The following is an 8,006-nucleotide window of genomic DNA, read 5'->3' as shown; positions in this document are numbered from 1 at the left end:
AATCTTGCTTTCTGTAAATGTTTGGACATTATTCGCAGAAAACGAGGTGGAGCACAAATGTCAGACTGCCAGACTTTATAACTTGGAGAAAACTGTCATTAAAAAAATTACTGTGTTGGGTTCAAGGTTCACTGAGATATTCTGAATGTTTTGTTTGAAATTTCAGAAGAACAAAATGAAAATAAGCATTTGAGTGGACCAAGAACCTCTGGTGACACTTTTTTTTGAGGAATGTCATAGTATGAACATGGGGCATTTATTTAAGAGGAAGATATATATGTATCTGGTCTCTTTATTTTTTGGGGGGCTTTTTTTTTGTTTGTTTGTTTGTTTGTTTGTTTTTTGAAAATCATAAATCTACTTAGTAGTCCTTCCCCCACCCCCCAGTTTTTTTGTTGTTACTTCCATTTCCTGGACTGCATAGATGCAATCCATCTAAGTCAAGAAGTGCTCTTTTTAATGAGTTGTCTTGGAATGACATCTGGGACCCTTCATTTAACTGCAGGGTTGGGTACCACTTTTACACCCTTTGCTGTCTTGGAATGACATCTGGGAGCCTTCATTTAACTGCAGGGTTGGGTACCACTTTTACACCCTTTGCCTTTCAGCCTTCTCATTGCTGATCCACCTCTTTCATCTTTGAGAATCTGCAAAAGAGTGCCTCATCTTTACTTGCTGCCCTCTTATCCAAATTACCATCCACTTTCATATTTATACCTCTAAAGTTCATAGCATCTAAAAGTAGATGAGAACAATCCTTCACATTAATGCTGCTGTTTGTAATTGAAGAGATGATTGTGACTGAATTATTATTATTATTATTATTATTATTATTATTATTATTATTATTATTATTATTATTTTATACAAATAGACACTGCTGTCTAACCAGTAAGTACTTCATAAAGATCATCTTTACTCAACTTATATCACCCTACAATAGTTGTTTTTTTTAAAAAAATTCTACCTCTGATGTCTATGAATCATATCTTACATAATTAATGTTATGTATAGACCCCCTCTGCCATTTCTTCTGTTGAAAGTATCATATATCAACATCTTAAGGTAGGTTGCAAAGAGCAAGCAAAAAATCTTCTACACAGCTAAAAAGGTTTTTAGCTCCTCATAGCTTTATTTTAATTAGGTTTTTTAATCTTTTCTATTTATGCTTCTGTATATCAGCAGCAGTAACAAATAATAAGGATAAATAATGTAGGCTCAGCCAGTACTCCATATTAGGAATGTAGGCACTAAACTTCTGAACTATTCTCTGTCACTGTGCACAGGCATGGGAGGCCACAGTAGCTCTTCCTAAGTATTTTCTGGTGTGTAGTTCTTCCCCTGCCTATAAAGGTTAAACCATTGCTTTCTAATTCCTTATTAGATGCTTTTTAGTCAGTCTTGCTGGATGAGGGAAAGAAAAGGTGGAGGCTGAATAGTATGAGTGGAGTTTCTGTGTTAACTTGTATTTGCAGCATAGCTCTGGCCTGATAATAATTTGAGTGTAACGTGTTAATGGAAGTAGAGATAATTTAAAGGTGGTCCTTTTAACATAACCGAAATGACCCAGTTAACTTTTACACTGTATCTTTTCTCCCTTTCAAAAGTTTTGTAGAGGGTACCTATGAGTCACCAAAGGATGATTACCCACCAATGGATTTAGTTTCTCTTCTGAGAAAACTGTAATTTCAGCACACAAGGGAAGGGAAGAAATTTTCAAGTCTTATCCCCAGTAATAGTACCAGCATCTTCTTTGGTTTTGTGCAAGGATTTCTCTCTGCTTTTACAAGGCACACAATGATTAATTGACTGACCAGGTCATGAACTGGGCTGATTTGAGCAGGTAATGCTAATAACTGCATGAAACCATTCAGATAAAAGCAGAATTTAGGCTGGTGTTTGCAGAGCACTCAAACACATGCAGTGACCTGCTTGTGTGTTGCTTTGATTATCTCTGAGTTACAGGGGCTGTGCCTGGTGCAGAAGGAACGAAATTGCTTCTCCTGGTGAGGTTTGGATAATGTTTTCAGTTTAGCTAGGACTGTGAGAAGTACTGCAGAATAGTTGAACAAGTGGGGTGGCATTTTTATTTCCATATTGAACTTCTGATTGTATTGATTAGGCCCTGATTAAAAAACACAGCTCCTGAGGATATAATTACATTTTATTTATTTTAACTACCCCACCCCAAACCCTCCACCCTCTCTCAGCACCCTGAGGTTTTTACTGTATGTACCAAGAGATTTCTTAGATTTCTAGAGGGGAGGTGGGAAATCACTGAATAATTGTGCCATGCAGAGGATGTCAAAATTCAGCTGCTGGCTGCAATGAAATACTTTGAGAGCACCGCAGCCTCAAACAGTGAGACCACCTCCCAAAGTATAAAGAAATAAGAGTGGTTATATAAAAACTTGGTGCCAATTACTGTTTAGAAAGCAACCATTACTTTGTCTGGCTTAGAAAACACATTTCATAAGGTACAATTACAAAATAAATAGGGAATTCCGTATCAATATGACCCTAAATCCTTAGGATAAATAGAAAATTAACTAAATGCTTATATGTTTTCCAGGGATATTCCCTGAAGTTAATGTGTCAATTTTCAGTCTTAATTGCAGCAGCAAACTGGAAGCAGTATTTTCAAACTCAAATCATAGTGATATTACAGATAAAATGCAAGAAATTGCAAAATGGGTCTGGAAATTTAGTGAAGAATCACTCTATCAAATGGGAGGACATTTGAGAAAGGGCAAGGAAGAGAATGCTGAGGGTTTTAGCCATTTGAAATAAGAATTATACATTCAAAACAGTTGATTGTTCATTTTTCTGGCCACTCATCTGGCTAAGAATTCAGTTTAAAATTCAGTATGGTCACTTTTGATGATGCTTGCCTTTGATGCTTAAATTAGGGATGGGCAGTGTACATGAATCTGCCTTTAATTTGGATGGATGCTTTTAAAGAGAATATCCTCATTATCTCTGGTGCTTTTGTTTCAGAGCCTGCCAGCTGGTTTGCTCTCAGATATAACTAAATTAGAAGATGTGCTCAAAGAGTTCACCTGATGTGCTACAACCATTAACGAGCACTCAGGTTATAAATATTCCAAAATAAAATCCCTAAAGCACATCCAGTCTGCATTCTCAGCAACAAGAGCTCACCTTCTGCACAGATCTGCACTTAAGTTCTCCAACTGACATTGGAGACCTGGCAATGAATTTTAAGTTTGTGAGTGTGACTTGAGGGAAATGGATCTCTTTTTCTCTCAACAGAGTATATTCTTTCAGAGATTTTCAGTCTTTTTCACTCATGAAAAATATAGACATTCCAGCTAAAAAAAAAGCTTAGAGTTCAACAGTAGAATTCAACAGCAGCTCGTTTTGTTAAGTTCCAAAATGGCTCAGCTTTGCCTGAATTTGCACTAAATGATATACATCAAGTTGCTTATACCTGCTTTTAATGAACTTTGGATATTTGAAGTACGCACATACATTAGGAATTGCAACTTCTGGAAGAGAAGATCTGTTATCTGATAAAAAATAGCTGTACTACTTCAGTGAACAAAGGGAAGAGTTCTCAATTTATTTTCTGATTTAAATGTAAATTTTTTCTTCATTTTTTCAGCTGCTGACAATTTCAGATCAGAGTTATGTCACTGAGCTTTCATACTTTGTACCACAAAATAAGCAGGTTCTCAATATTTTACTGGGCATGCGGAGCCCTCCTCTGGGAATCAGAACTGGCAAATCTAAGCCAGAGTGGTGTCTACTCCTCCCACAATTATTCAGTCAAAGATAGAATTTGCCTAAAAGCTATTATTCACATTGCCTGAAAGAACTAACACTACTTCTACTGAAGTTACAATAAATAAATCACAGAATATTTTGAATTGGAAGGACACACAAGGATTAGTGAGTCCAGCTCTCAAGTGGATGGCCCATAGGGAGATCAAACCCACCAGCTTGTCTCTAAGGAGTTTTTGTGGGAAACAAGATCGCCTTAGTTAAAAGGAGATACATAAACACATTAATAGAGCTAATTTGCCTTGTGCCTCCTTCTTCACAGTGGTTCCCCACCTTTCTCTTGTGAGGATTTTTTGGTTTTGTTTTCTTGTCTTGTAATTTCCACACAAACACACACTCGCAACAGCGCAATTGCGAAACAGAATTTTGCTATCTGGTCAAGCCCAGCAAACCGATCTGTAGCACAGCATGCTGCCACTTGCAGGAACTTTGCTTGAGCCAAATTTAGTGGTGACACAAGTGGTGTAAATGACATGCCAGAAAATCAGTGCAAGTTAGTATGAAGGCAATTTAGATACTAGAAAGTGTGTGTTATTATAGGAAAGGATCCAATTTAGGTATGCAATATAATGGAACGTCATGTAGCTCATCACTTTCATAAATGATAAATTTAGGCTCTAAAGTCACAGTGTGGAAGGCTGCATCTAATGGCATTCAACTTAAAACACGGCTTTTTTCATACAAAACTCCCAAAAGCTCCACAGAAACAAAAGAGGAAGGCTGTTTTTAATGATGACCACAATTGCAATCACTAAACAAGGGAACTCAAAGGGAACTGGATGTGTGGTGTAGGAGCTGTGTGAAAAAGTAGGGAAGCCTTATTATGTATGTTATTTTTAAAACTAAGCAGATAATTTGACTTTACTAATCTGCTGATGAATTCTGCTTTTCATTTCTATTTAAAAACTGTCCAACAATACTGGCTTATGCTCTTAATTCCCCTAATTAAACTCATTGCTTCTGTAGCTACACTTAAACTAAAAAATTACTAAAATAAAATAAAACAAAAATTGAACTCAACGGATTAAGCACAGGGCATGTTAAGGTTCAATTCCAAAGATTTCAGAGTCTGCCAATAGTGGACGTATTTCACCCAACTTTAGGTGTCTATTCTTTTCCAGACCCTGAAGGAAATACCTGTCTCCTGAGGGTAATCCTCCCTCCTTCCTGCCGTGGCCCAAGGCGGGCCCTTCCTGTGGCTCAGCCCAGCTTTCTGTTCCCTTCAAAAGAAGCTCCAAGTCTGACTTGCTCATGGTGCCTTTCACATTTCCGGCCTGCAAAAGCCTGTTCTAGTCCAGGTTATGGCATATTTGACAATTTGTCTTGTAGTTAATTTATCCCAGTCTGAAGAAACTGGTAGAAAACCGTGGGTTAGAAAGTTGTTAGGCTTGGGTTTACTGCACTGAGCCGGGGCTCAGGAGGATGATAGAGGCTGTAGCTACACCAGCTTGAATGTGGGATGGTGAGACAGGATCGGTGGAGCTGGTGGCACTGAGGATCCAGTGGCCCTGTCACAGGGCTTTTGTGCAGCTCTGCCTCAGTGCTGTTGTGACCGCAGGCACAGCTGGTGGGAGCAGTGCAGATGTAAGACCAGACTGACAAGAGGAAGTGATGCTGTGCTTTAGTGGGTTACACTTAGGATCAAGCATAAATATTGGAGAAGGTCTAGAGCTTTTAAAATGCTGAATGTTATAACAGTCCTCTAGTATGATGGATGCCTTCTGTGCTCCTGCTGATGAGGGAAGAAGTTATTGAAACCTCCTTTTTGAGTGGTTCACTCTTCAATATTTCACAGAACAGAATTCCCTATTTCTGCTTCAGTTCTAAGCCTGGACAGCAGACCCTGCCTACATTTTTTCTGTCCCTGTTTCTGATGTTATTTGGAAAGGTGATTTTTGGAAAACTTTGCAACTTTGGCTCTCACATCCATGACTTAGCACTTAGAAATAAAGATAAAAGTCTGCTCTTTTGGGCAGCCAGCTGGGAAAGGATAATCATAAACTACACTCTGTGAACTAATTAAGTATATAAATGGCTTCTTTTTTCCCTACACTTTTATGTCATTTATTCTTATCACAGTGTTGTGTGACAGTAACAAACTACAATAAATTTATGTTAAGTTTTAATCTTCAGTATTTAGTAACTTTTCCAATCTTTCTTTTAAATGGCACCTTCAGAAAATTGACAAGCAGGTGCTCTGTTTATGACAAGATGATGGAAGAGGAACATGGCTAAAGCCAAATAACAGCAGGGATCCACCTTAGGTGTCATTGTTGTAATGTGTGCCCAGGTGTCTAGTCAAAAAGACCAATTCATTTTTGGCATTTATTTCTTCTCTGTGAAAGGTCTGTGTGAGAATTCATGATAAACGAGGCTGCGGTTTAACCAATGTTCACCAGGGAAAACACAATCAACAGCAGGTAAAGGTCAAGGAGAAAATGTGCTTTATTCTGAGAGCTTTTCATGGGCTGACTCAAAAGCTTCTGGTCTGCTGTGGTTCATCTTTATGATATCTTATGCATCTTGCCCTACTCTATCTTCTTATTGTGGCTGAAGGTGCTTTAAGCCACAGGTATTTTGTAGAGAAAAAATGGGGTTGTTGCACAGCTAAAGAAGCATCACTGCTTAGGAAGAAAAAAAAAAACCAGCAAAGAAATTGTGAGAAAAGTATCATTTCCTTGGGCACCACCTGGTTTCTTGTAAGTCAAAATAAATGCAAACTGAGAAGGGCAGCACTGAAGAGCAGTACAGTGAAGGTGCTGCTGCAGGGCGGCTGACGGGAGCTCTGATCTCTGGCCCATTATTGTGTCTTCATAGATCTTGTTTCCTTCTTCAGCACATATATCTCTGAAGAGCTGTATTCATTTGATCAGTTTGGCTGTTTCTTAGATAAAAACATCTGCTGCTTTCTCCCAAAGCCAAGCTTTTGGTAAGTTGTATGACTGTCTTAAATGTCTCTTACAAAATTGTGTTACTTTCTTCCATCATATCAGTCTTTCATCTGCTTTTGGGACCTACTTGGTACTATGTTTTCCACTTTTTTTTTTTTTTTTTCCCTTTAGTTTGGGGTCCAAATCACCAGGAAAAATATTAGATTATATTAACTTTTTTTGGTAATTGAAGACATAGCATATCAGTTTATTAATATGGGAAATACATAAAATTGACTTTCTAGTTATAAAAAAAAAAGAGGCTGAAAATATAAAATATTACCAGTGATGTTAAATTAAAGGATGGAGACATATAGAATAAAATACTAATATTTGTATGCTACCTTTACCAGGGAATGTTGATTTGGAAGGCTAGCAGCAAATTAATGTTGATCCAGCTATATGCCATTGATCATTTCAATAGAAATGGAGTTTGGTGGAAAAAGACTATTGCTCTTGGTAAAAGACATGTTCTCAGTTTAATCACAGGTAAAATAGAGGTTTTTACTTTTAAAACATAAAATAGCACTTCTCTCCCAAAATACTGAATTACAGAACAGAAGCTTGGACCAGAGTTCTGTGATTACCAATGTGCCTAAATTGTTACACGTTCTGACTGCGTTGAATGTCTTCCTGTTCCAAATAAGTCTTTCAAAACTGGTAATGCTTCCTTAAAATACTTGAAGTTCAGTAAAAAGGTATATTTTAATAAAGACAAAAAATTGTTTGACAAAAAATAATTTTTCAAATGAGCCATCTAGTGATGCAACAGAGAAAGCAGACCAAGGTTTGTCAGTAATGGACACATTAATGCTCATTGCCTGCATTTTCCCATATTTTTAACTGCTGTTTACTGATTGTTAAAGGGCTAGAGAGGGTTGAGTTGAATTTTAGTCTATTGCATTTCCATCTTTACCAGTCAAGGGCTTCACTAATTTAAATAAATCAAAGGATTAGCTGAAGGTCTTATGCAGCTTCATGAAGTGAAACCTTCCAGCCCTTGCCTGGACAGCCTGACTGGTGGCTTCCTTGGGAATCGGCTCTGGCGACTTTATGGAGAGAGACTACTCTGATCTGACTGTTTGGAAACAGAACCTGGATAAGGCGAAAACAGCAAACAGGACAGCACGCACTGCACCAGGAACGAACCAGAAAAGAGCGATGTCCAGGGTAAAGCAGAGATATTTATCCACTTGAATATAGAGAGGGGGCTTAAGGCAGGGTTTGAGGGAAGGATCCAATGGGAGAGAACAATTAGGAATATTACAATTTCTG

This window comes from Onychostruthus taczanowskii, unplaced genomic scaffold, assembly GCF_017590055.1.
Source record: "Onychostruthus taczanowskii isolate IOZ18803 unplaced genomic scaffold, ASM1759005v1 scaffold51, whole genome shotgun sequence".
Lineage (NCBI taxonomy): Eukaryota > Metazoa > Chordata > Aves > Passeriformes > Passeridae > Onychostruthus > Onychostruthus taczanowskii.
The sequence above is the reverse complement of the archived record's forward strand: the minus strand, read 5'-3'. Positions refer to the sequence as shown.